Genomic DNA, 12,621 nt, shown 5'->3' with positions numbered 1-12,621 from the left:
GCAACATGCGTTTTCATCGTCGAGTGCTTTTTCTTTTATAAATGTGATGTGGCTCCTGACTTATACCTGTGCGAAATCTATTTTCGGATCCAACATTTGGGTTTCATCTTCCTTGTATTTAACTCTAACTCCATAACCAGCACCATAAAATTCATACTCACCCACAGGATTTCAGTTGACGCCATACTGAATGAGGTGCAGCTACGTAGAATTTGTGGTCCCCTGTGTGAACGGTAGTTCACAATGCCATTACAGAAAGCCTCAGCACTTGAGCAGAGTGTACTGCAAGGCCTACTCTCAGTGAAATCTGCCAGGATCACCTGAATGCATGAACACCAAGCTGGCCAATCTGCGATCTTTTTCAACCCATTCTGAAAAAAACCATTCGGTAATAAGCTCTCACTCTCGAACATCTTGTAGTTTAATCCGTCAGCTTCATGATGAATCGCATATTACTTGGTTAATGGTCACAGTTATTGTGATAATTCAATAGTAGGTAAACTACTGCAAGAAATTCTTAGTATGCAGCGAAACCCAGTGTCGCTATGAATTTGTGTTTGGTGCATGTTAGCTTACATGTTGCTGCATATAAAGTATAGATAATATATTGAGTTATTTTTTAAACTTGGAACGATATCGCTGTTTCCAAACTCGACAATATGGAATGTATGTAAAGCATTCCATAACGAACTCGTGTGTTAATGAAAAAAATAGAATGAAATATTCATAAACGCCTTGTATCTCATAAATGGTTTGAGACACCGAAACCAGATTTTGGCAAATGATAGCACTCAAAGACGACAGTGTTTTGCTACATGATTATTATGCGAAACATACATGCTTCCACGTTTTTCAAGCTGCTACAGATTTTTTTCGACGAATTAACGTAATTATTGAGGCCCATCGATAGCTGGTGAACTGGGAACAGATGTGGGTTTTGTAACAATATCAATAAAGAAGTTACATGTTTATTTTTATATCAAGAATGAGCCATTTGATAAAGTGTTTTAACCTGACTCGCACTAAGCTGTTAGGTTAATAACATACTATTCAGGATTCTGTCGCAATTTCAGCTGCATTACAACACTAGTGAGAAGAATATTTCCAAACTATGCTGTGTTTTGACAAAGGAATCAGATTTTAACATGGCAAAAGAAGTTATATATTTGTCAAAACTTGTCACACTCCTTCATGAATCAATGTCCCTCCAACTACCTACTTTGTATGGCTGACAACTCACAACTATTTCTGTCGTGTAACATTAGCAGTGGCTTCTTTTGTCAACGTGGCTTCTCTTCTCAGCCTCAGTGAGCGTAAACTTCTTGTTGTTTTTTGTCACATTTCCTTTCACCTAGGTCAATATTGGCTAGATCAGATTTAAATGCGCGTGATACAGAGGACACTTGATTAAACTGTGCCCTTAGACATTATCCAGTTCATCGACATGGTAGCTTGAAATTTTGATTTGTGCAGCACTAGAAGTTCCATTAACTTCACCTTCAGCTTCATCTCATGGAACACTTCTTTGCACCTGGAGGCAAATAATCACTTTCCTCCACTGCATTGTTGGAGCCTTATGTATCACAACTGAGTGTATGGCGTTTCATCTATTAGTCTTGTTGGATTCCAGGAAATGTTTTGTAGCAGAAAGTTATCTTCCCAGCCAGTGGACGTGTTCTTGGACGACACTTGTAGTACAAATGTAGTATTTAGATATACTGCTCTGTTATTATTAATGCAACGCCAACACAAAACACTTGTACACAATAACTGACGCCTACAGACACTTCAATGAGAGAAAATGCAAATTTACAATTAGAGATGACGAAAGTTGTTGCATCTAATCGTGATACCACATGATGCTGCCTATTCATGGTATGGCAACAGGGGTGCTTTACCAGCAGAGCCACTGGTGGTGTGGTAGGAAAAGCTAGCTTACCATTGGTGCTACCTGGGCAGTAGTGTTATGTCCTCCTCTGGTCAGCCAAAAGTCAGAAGTCGCAACTAATTTTAAATGTACTATAGTCGTCTGTGTAAAGATGGCTTAAAGATAGAGGTGGGAGAATGCTCATGTAAGAAATTCATGCCCATGGAAACTTTGCTTTCAATGACATTAACGTCAAATGGTGGAGTGTTGACACTACATGGAATGTACACTTAATGTCACATCACATCACACAGTACCGAAGGGGTGAAAGTGATTATGAGAGATGTGATGCAAAAGGCAGAATACAGAAACAGAATTAAGAAAGTAATTATGATAAAGTTTGTTAATGACTGATGCAAACTTCATAACATACATTATTGATCAGTTTTATTTGGCAATCTACTGAAAGTGAAACTACATTTCAGAACATTGATATTCTTATGATGGCAAAAATATGTATATGCAAAGACATCAAACAATATTTATAGAGCCTATGTATATTAGTCATTCCGGTTTTTCCCGTGCACCAAATAATATCACAAATAACTGTATTTTTCTCCTTAAATAGAGCTATCTTTTTCTCCTCAAGAAAGGATATTTAAAGAAACTTCACACTTCAGTTTATGTTCTCACTTGCGCAGAGTGTAGTGTGTAGATATTTGGTGAAAGACCCTCGAATATGGTAAAGTCAGAATTTATTAAAAAATAAAACAGCGATAATGACAGAACCAAAACACCGACTAAAGCGTCGGCAAAGACATTAATTATGTTCGCAGTAAGGCGAAGACAAATGAACAAAAAACATCATTCACTTTTTTGTACATCATTTTGTTTCACTCTCTGTCATGTAAAAGGATGGTTAAGATGTATTTCTTGGGGTATGACGTGCTATGAGTGTTTTGTATTATATGTGATTCTGTATTTTTATTGAAGTGAAGTGGAGCCAAGTTGGGAGGATTTTCCTTCATGCATCATATCTTGAGAGGCACTGGTGTTCCATGAGTCAGCTACCAGCATATAAAGTTGAAATGTAGGAAAGGAAGTCCACAGTCATATTTAAGGAAGATAAACATGAAGGAGCAGCTTTCAGAAGACGACACAGGAAAAAGAGAAACAACACAAGGTAAAGTGAATGAACAACAGCACAATTTCGTACAGGCAGAACATTTAATAACAGTGCAATTGGACTATCCTTTAATTTTTCCACTTTTATTATATATCTCCATTTTTTTATTATTATAATGCATCTCGCGACCTAAGTGCCACGACTTTAGGACACCGGTTGTAAGTAGGGTTAGTTAACTATTGTTATATTAAGAAATTTCTATGACATTGTTGTTGGTCATAAAAATTGATTGCCTGTATTATCTAGATGCATGAATCACGATAGGGAGCAAGTAGAGCTAAAAGGCAAAAATTGAGGAGAAATTTTGGGAATGAAATAAGAGTTGGTCGCAGGTTATATAAAAAGTTTCCATAGTAAACTGTTTTGTTCGACACAGCAATGGTAGGACGGCTATGCAAGCTGCTTGCTTGTTTATGCTTCGTAGCGACTCTTTTAATGTAGATAGAAACCTATTCCTCATTATTCCTTCCTTGAATTTTAATGTAGAAACTTTGCAGGAATTTTTAAATGTGACACGTATTGTCAGTGAAACAAAGAATTCCAACACAATAGTCTGTGTGTCATAGCACATGTAAAACAGGCTTTGACATCGCGTAAATCACAATTATCAAGTTTAATAATTAGCACACAAAATTTTTCCATTCTTTTGAATTTTTTATTTTTGCGTATTCATACAACACACAGAAAAATATATGTCCATTGTCGGTAGCAATAGCGAAAACGCCATCAGCCAAACTGATGTAGAACTGCGTGATCGAACAACTGAAGTTCAGGCGCATTGTATGTCTACCACAGAATGTTTAAGTAGGTTAGATGAGTGTCACAGTTGTGACAAATGATAGTGATGCGCCACAGCGTAATAACGTTGATGACACAATGTTTACAATTGGCGAGACAAACTCATGCATCTCCCAGAACGGTATACCACTTATGAGTGAAACATTGGAGAGTGATACAAATATGAATCTTGACAACATGTTACAAACACCACTTGTTCACACAGTAAACATTAACTTGGAAAGTACAGCTAACAGAAACCACAGTATTACAACTGATGCACAGCTATGGCAGTTATTAACTAACATAAATACGAAATTAGATAAATATGAACACCAATTTCAGTGATGTGAAACAAGATACGAATACTAAAATTGATAATTTGACACAGAATCTGAACACCATCACACAAGATATGAACACAGTAAAACAGAAACAAAACACTGTTACACAAAATCTAAATACAATCAAACACGAACAAAAACAAGTATTCAAAGATTTGCAAGGCGTGGTTTCACAGAAGTTCAATGACTTAGCCAAACATTTTCGCACTGAAATTGACGAAAAACTTAAGTATTTTCTGAAGTGAACAGTAACGGAATTAAAACAGAAGGTAGATTCTTTTAACGACTATCATGATCTAGTAGAGCAACAGATAAAGAAAATCACAGATGTAAACACAAACATTGAAGCCTCACAGAATCAAATGTGTTCAACAGTAAAAAAGGTAATCACTGCCGTTAACAAACTAAACAAAAACTGTGAAGGTGTACCTTTGGCTATAGAAGAGCTTACTTTAAGGGTAGCAACGTTAGAAATTGTCTCATCATGTGCTAAGAAGGAGGGACAGAAGTTCAACAAAAATCTAAGTGACATCATTAGTCAAGCTGAAGCAGGTACATTAGATAAGAGTAATACTATTGCAGAGAACTTAGTAACCGATTGTAAGTTATACACAGCTATAGTAGAAAAAGTTATTAAGAAAAAGGAAAAGGAAATAGTGAACAGGGTAAACATTAATCTACAAGCCATGGAAAATACGATCCGCAATCGTTTAGAAGAAAATATTACTGGATCTCGAAATATGAATGTAAACAATAAACAGGCTACAGTGAACAAATCACAACCTATAAGTATTTATTCACAAATTGTCATGGGTCCTCCAGTAGGTACCAGTGACAGTTGTAGAGTGCAAAATGCAAACACACCCGCAAGTCCAATACGTGAGCAAATACCAACCGAAATTACAGGTAACTCTAATAACAACATAAATACAACAGAAAATGACATATGTCTATCAACCATTTTTAAGACGAGGACTTGCTGAGACATCGACAGTTTCTTACATTCAATACCAAAGGTAAAAGAATGAACCCAGTAGTATTTATCATTGATTTTCGACGACTATTTCCACGCAACTGGACAGAAGCACAGAAAATCAGATTTGTGGGATATGCGCTAGGTGGCGTCTTTTATGGGCAACTGAAGTGGCCGAATCTTGCAACACTTATATACAATTTTAACGTGCTTTCCTCGACACATGCCAGTCTGAGACGGCAGTACAAGAAACACTCAGATGCAAGATGTTCAACCCTGCAGCATTCAATGGCAAATATGGTAGTCTAGCACATACTTTGAAAAATACCTGAACAAGACACGCTACTGGACGAACCCATATCACAGGTAGACGTATTAAAAACTTTGAAAAGTCGTTTACCATCGCACATTAGAGAAAAATTTGTCACAATGCCAGAGTACGACTCTGAATACCTTCTGTGAGTGCTTGATTCTATCGAGTTAATCTATGAGGCAAGACCTGTACCGAATAGAACAACAGAAAATCAGGCACAACAACAACATAGTTATGTAAACCAATCAGTGAAACGTGATCTAAACACAGAGCAGGGATGGTGCACACAACAGCAAAGTTGCATACCCAGAAGTAACGAGTACAGGAACGGGAACAGAAAAAACAAACGATTTAAAAGAAATGTTGAAAACAACAGGAGTAATTTCAATCCACCATCAGAAGGCCATATGCTGAACATAAACAGAAACAGTCAGCCGCATCAGTGGCCAATGCACTGCAACAATACCCTGCCTTATGTTGAACTGCAGCCAACCCCTGGGCAGCAAAATAACAGCACAGCAGCTGTAATTAATAACATGAACATTCGCGAAGGAATAACACGAGCAGCCAACAACAAAAATTGGCGAAGTACCCACACTGAGCAACTAACTGAAATTACTCCAAGTAATGAATTAAGTCACATTATGCTGTCAGAAAACCCCAACTCGTCATAGTTAAGCCCCAGGTTAGTGACCTTTCAGGAAATGGGGGCAAAGAAAAACTACAAACAAGGTGACATAAAGGATGATCTGTTTCAGCACGAGCTAGACAAAATGAATAATTTCCAGAAAGAACAAGTACAAGAAATTATTAAGGTGAACATATTTAATATTGACACACAGTTAATTATAGATACAGGTTCAACTACCAACCTTATGACCCATGCATTTTATGTGAATTAAGAAAAGAGAGCCATATTTCCAACATTGCCTGTCCAAAATTGCAAGGTACAAACTGCTAAAGGCAGTAAGACTAAACTGGTAAAGCACCAGACACTTATTCCATTACAAACTGAACATTTTGCAGTGAAGTGCAATTTTCTTATAATTGTCAACCTTATAGTTAATTTTCGTATTGGCATGTACACGTCCAGAACATACAAAACACACATTACATAGGTAATGGCAAATGCCACTTTTATGTAAAAGATCAGATTTTTTCCATTGATTTAGTGAAAGCACCTGATAAAAGAAACAAAAACAAACCAGAGTCAAATGTAATAGTACAATATTCCTTTCCAATTATATATTTCACAAATAATTTTGATACTGAAGAAGAAGCAAACACTGATGTCAGTTACGAAATGTTAGAACAGAAACTAAATGAATCACACATACTAAATGATATGCAAAGACAAGAACTTTCTAATTTGTCATGTGTTTTCACTAAGGAGCCAGGAGTAATCAAAGACTATGAATATAAATGTGAAGTTTATCCACATGAAACATTTTGTGTGGTGTATATCCTATTCCATAGGCAAAATGAGTGGCAGTAAGGGAAGAGGTCAATCAAATGATTAAATGGGGAATTACACAACCTTCATTTTCAACCTGTTGCTGTCCTATATCACCAGTAAGTAAACCAGACAGATCTGTAAGATCAGATTTCGGTGCTAGAGGTATCAACAAGATTTTAGTACCAGTACGCATAAGACCAGACAACTTGGATGAACAGCTTTTAAAGTTTTACTTCAGAATACTCGATCTCAAGGCGTCCTCTCCATGCAGAAAGTCAAAAACATACAGCATTTGTTTGTGGTGGCAGAAGTTACGAATTCCATGTGCTACCTTTTGGACTGAACATTAGTGCAGGTATGTTTATATCTGCACTGGACAAAGTCTTAGGACCAGAATTGCGTAGCAGAGCCACTGTTTATGTAGACGACATGTTAATAGCCACACCCACGTCATTAGAACATATCAGGCTGATTGAACAAGTACTTCTATGATTTGCAGAATATGGAGTAAAGGGCAGTTTAAAAAAAGTCTAGATTTGATAAGGAACAGGCCAAATTATTAGGACATGTTGTGTCAAAATAAGGTATATTATCCAATCCGAAAAAATTGATGCCATACGCAACCGTACAGCTCCAAGGAATAAAAAACAACTAAAAGCTTATTTAGAATTAGCATCGTCTTTCTGTAAATTCGTACCAGAGCAACTGATGAACAGTGATGCATTACTCAACTTCCTATGAAAAAATTGGCCTTGGTTATGGGTTGATAAGTGTCATGAGGACTTTAATAACATTAAGCAGGCATTAGTCAATGCAGACATTCTTAGCCACCCTGACGTGTCCAACGATTTTTATCTAAGCACAGATGCCTTCTCTCAGAGGTAAGGGGCATGTTTGTCCCAGATGCAAGAAGAAGAAGGTAAAGAAGTACCCAAGGTCATAAGTTTTGCTAGTTGAACATTATCAGAAGCAGAAATAGCCTACTCTGTGTCATAATTAGGAAGTTTAGCAGTAGTATGGGCATTTAAAAACTCTGAATATTTTTTGTGGGGTAAGAACACCAAAGTTTACTGTGGCCATCAGTCACTGTCATTTCTTTTAACATGCACCTTAAATTAGCTAGGTGTTTTCGATATTTACAAGAATTCAATTTTGAGATCATTTATATTAAAGGAACTCAAAATGTTATTGCAGAAGCCTTGTCTATGTTACCACAAGGTTTAGAGGAATTCAGAGACATGACATTCTGATTTTCAAAAGTTTTGTATACAACAGCAAGATCGCAGATGGGGCTAAAGTCATGCAAAACCTTAAGCGAGTGAAGGTGGAAAGGTATGTAAGTGGTATCAGGAGTACAAGAGCCTTTTGTTTCATCGGAAACATGAAAAATCTGATGAATGGTGTGTGTGTATTACTGAAGAGTATATCGACGAATTTGTAAGACACACACATGAAGTATGGGGACATTATGGAGTACACAAATCTACTGAAGAAATTGCGACACTGTTATTTCCAAATTTGAGAAGGTGAGTCCTATAGATATTAAGAAAGTAAGAAATATGTTAGAAATCAAAACAGTCCAGTGTGTCAAAATATACTGAGCCACACCCATTACTCACAAAAATCACTCTAGATATAATATCCCTGGACATAGCTGGTCCATATCCAAGAAGTAAGGGAGGTGTAAGATACGTAGTGACATTATATGATATTTTCTCAATACATATCAAAATGTATGCCATTAAAAATGCAACAGCGCCAAATATCAAATATCAGAACAAAATGAGGAAGACTATTCGAAAAGAATAGGAAAACCAAAGGTACTACGAACTGATAATGTTTCATATTTTGTTGAGCAAAAGTGGAAACAATTTATGACATCACAGGGCATAAAACATGTATTACTAAGCTTTTTTTTTACACAGAAGCAATCCTAGTAGAACGAGTCTTTAAAGAATTTAACTGGTTTATTAGGACATACACTCCTCACAAACACACCTGCTGGGTAGAATAAATAAATCCTTTAATGCAAATAGTCAATAACCTTCTACATTCTGCAATAGGTTTCACACCTAACGAATTGATGTTCAAGACAAAACAAATGAACGAGTGGGAATCGCCCATACCAAAAGTATCCACTACAGATGTGACAATACAGGACAAAATCAAACAAGCCATGATAACACTCCAAAACAATGCCGAGTATAGAAAGAAAATTTATAATAAGAAACTGAAACGTGTTACACAATTTTTTGAAGAGCAACAAGTCCTCTTATGGATGAACCCTAAATCAACAAAACTTGGTTAACTGAATAAGAAGTAGCAATTACTCTATTCAGGACCATATATAATCTCCAAAATACCTTACCCCGAAACATACAGATTAGTATATCAGAAAACAGGGAGAGACAAGGGTCTCCACCCTCACGAAGGTATAAAAGCTTTTCTAGAATGATGATGCAAAGTAACATTTTTATTTCTATCACACGATAATGTATATAGTGTACATAACTCTAAATGTAGCGTTTATCAGGGTAGAATTTAGTAATTCTTTTGATTTGTACACCTAAGCATAAAATCTAGAGGAATGAGAAGATATACATCAATTCAAGCAAAGCGAAGGTATAAACAGAATTAACTTATGGCTCAGCTGCACACTGAACAATATGCACTGACAACAATAGTAGGAGAGGAGGCATTGACCTATGTGCGTATGTGACAGACTGGCAAAAGGCGCAACCCAATTGAAATGTGATATGAAGAAGTAAGTAACTTAAATATAACTGAGCCAGTCGGTTCACTCTCACTTCAGTGTGAATGGCAGGCTGTGTCGAGGTTTCGAGCCACAAGGCAAAGGCTGCATAGGGCATGTAGGCTCCTGCCAAATCCCACACACTTTGCTAATGGATTCAGTGTGCTATCTGATGCTGGGCTGGATCAGAATGCACCTTCTGCCAGGATAGTGGCTGCTCCTTCAGCAAGGTCTGGACAGGCATGTAAGGATGGGGGTTTGTTAGATATTGGGAGCTCCAATGTTAGGCAGGTCATGGAACTCCTCAGGAACATAGCGGCTAGGGTAGGGAAGGGGTCCAATGTTTACTCAGTGTGCTTGCTGGGGGGCTTTGTCCGGGATGTGGAAGAGGTTCTTCTGGCAGATATCGAGCATGCAAGGTGCAGTCAGCTGCAGACTGTTGCACATGGCGACACCAAAGACGCCAGTCGTTGGAGTTCCGAGGAAATCCTTGGATCCATTCGGTGACTGGCTAAATTAGCGAAGGTGGCCTCCATCTCTCAAGGAGTGGAAGCCAAACTGACGATTTGCAGCATTGTACCCAGGGACTGGGGTCCTCTGGTTTGGAGTTGAGTGGAGAATCTGACGATTCGCAGCATTGTATCCAGGATGGACTGGTGTCCTCTGGTTTGGAGTCGAGTGGAGAATTTCAACCAGAGGCTACGTGTACTCTGTGACGAAACTGGCTTTAGATTCCTCGACCTATGCTATTGGGTGGAAAGCTGTAGGACGCCCCTCAATAGATAAGGGGTGCACTATACACAGGTAGCAGCTACATGGGTAGCACAGTACTTGCGGATTGCCAATGGTTTTTTTAGATTATGTTCCTCCCTACAGGAAACAAACTGTTGGCTTGAAAAATTTCCAGTTCATTACACTGATGTGACTGTACCAACTGTGAAAATTGTTAGTTCCCCTAAACAGGTCATTCCAAAGGATTTAAACATGCTAAATCTCATGTTACTACATTGTTGACGTGTCTGTTGGAAGATCCCTGAGTTACTCTCCGAAATAAACAGTAGTAATGCCAATATTGTATTAGGTACTGAAAGCTGGTTGAAACCAGACATAAGTAGCAGTGACATTTTGAACTCGGATTGGATCATGTTTAGGAAGGATAGGACTGATGATATAGCAGGTGATTGCAGTTAAAAGCTGTTGAAACACAGTTGAGGTCTATACTGGGTTAGACCGTGAAATAGTCTAGATAAAGCTGTCAATCAGACAAGGAGTGACCATTGTATTAGGATGTTTTTGTAGACCACCAGCATCAGTAACAAATGTTGAAGAACGTTCCAGGGAAAGTCTTGAGTAAATATGAAATAAACATTCAAATTATCCATTAGTTATAGGTAAAGACTTAAATCTGGCGTCCATTGTCTGCGAAAATTACACATTTATCACAGGATGCAGAAGCAAAGACACTTGTGAAGTTATTCTAGGAGTACTGTCAACATACAACCTTGAGCAATTGGTTAGAAAACCAACTCGAGATGGGAACATATTAGATATCTTGGTGACAAACAGACCTGATCTTTTTGAAGAAGTTAACCTAGAAGAAAGAATTAGCGACCATAATGTCATTTTTGCTTCTATGTCCGTAGAAGCTGCAAAAAAGCAAAAGAAACATTGTAGAGCTTTCTTGCTTGGGAAAGCAAATAAAAGTGTCAGTAATGCATTTCTTCATAGTCAGCTCCAAGCATTCTTTGCGGGACACAAAGATATTGGGCATCTTTGGTCGGAATTTAAAGGTATTGTCCACCACATGCTAGAGAAATATGTGCCTAGCAAAAATATAGGGGAGGGAAAGGATACTCCTTGGTTCAACAAACATATTAGGAAGTTGCTGAGAAAGCAGAGAATTCAGCACAGTCGTTTTAAACATAGTCACTGCCCCACTGACAAATAGAAATTATATGAAATGATAGCAGCTGTCAAAAGGTCAATGAGAGAATCTTTTAACGAATTTGATAGCAATATTTTATCTGCAGATTCTAAAAAGAAACTCAAAAAATTATGGTCATATGTAAAATCTATGAACGCTACAAATAAATCAATATCTTCTCTTGCTGACAGTACGGGTAATGTAATGGTTGCTGATAAACAGAAGGCCGAAACTCTAAACCTAGCTTTCAAAAACACCCTCTTTCAATTATCGAACAAAAGCAAGGATGGCTGATATAGTTTTTAGTGTATCTGGGATTGTTAAATAATTAAGATCCTTGGATGCCAGAAAGGCATCTGGCCCAAACGGTGTCCCCACAAGATTTTTTGCTGGCCTTGTAACAATAACCAAAACGGGCTTGCTGTGCTGGTACTGCAAACGGCTGAAAGCAAGGGGAAACTATGGCCATTATTTTTGCCGAGGGCATACAGCTTTACTGTATGATTAAATGATGATGGCGTCCTCTTGGGTAAAATATTCTGGAGGTAAAATATTCTGGAGGTAAAATATTCTGGAGGTAAAATAGTCCCCCATTCGGATCTCCGGGCGGGGACTACTCAAGAGGATGTTGATATCAGCAGAAAGAAAACTGGCGTTCTACGGATTGGAGTGTGGAATGTCAGATCCCTTAATCGGGCAGGTAGGTTAGAAAATTTAAAAAGGGAAATGTATAGGTTAAAGTTAGATATAGTGGGAATTAGTGAAGTTCGGTGGCAGGAGGAACAAGACTTCTGGTCAGGTGACTACAGGGTTATAAACACAAAATCAAATAAGGGTAATGCAGGAGTAGGTTTAATAATGAATAAAAAAATAGGAATGTGGGTAAGCTACTACAAACAGCATAGTGAACGCATTATCATGGCCAAGATAGATACGAAGCCCACACCTACTACAGTAGTACAAGTTTATATGCCAACTAGCTCTGCAGATGACGAAGAAATTGAAGAAATGTATGATGAAATAATAGAA

Source organism: Schistocerca gregaria, chromosome 7 (genome assembly GCF_023897955.1).
Source record: "Schistocerca gregaria isolate iqSchGreg1 chromosome 7, iqSchGreg1.2, whole genome shotgun sequence".
Taxonomy (NCBI): domain Eukaryota; kingdom Metazoa; phylum Arthropoda; class Insecta; order Orthoptera; family Acrididae; genus Schistocerca; species Schistocerca gregaria.
The sequence above is the reverse complement of the archived record's forward strand: the minus strand, read 5'-3'. Positions refer to the sequence as shown.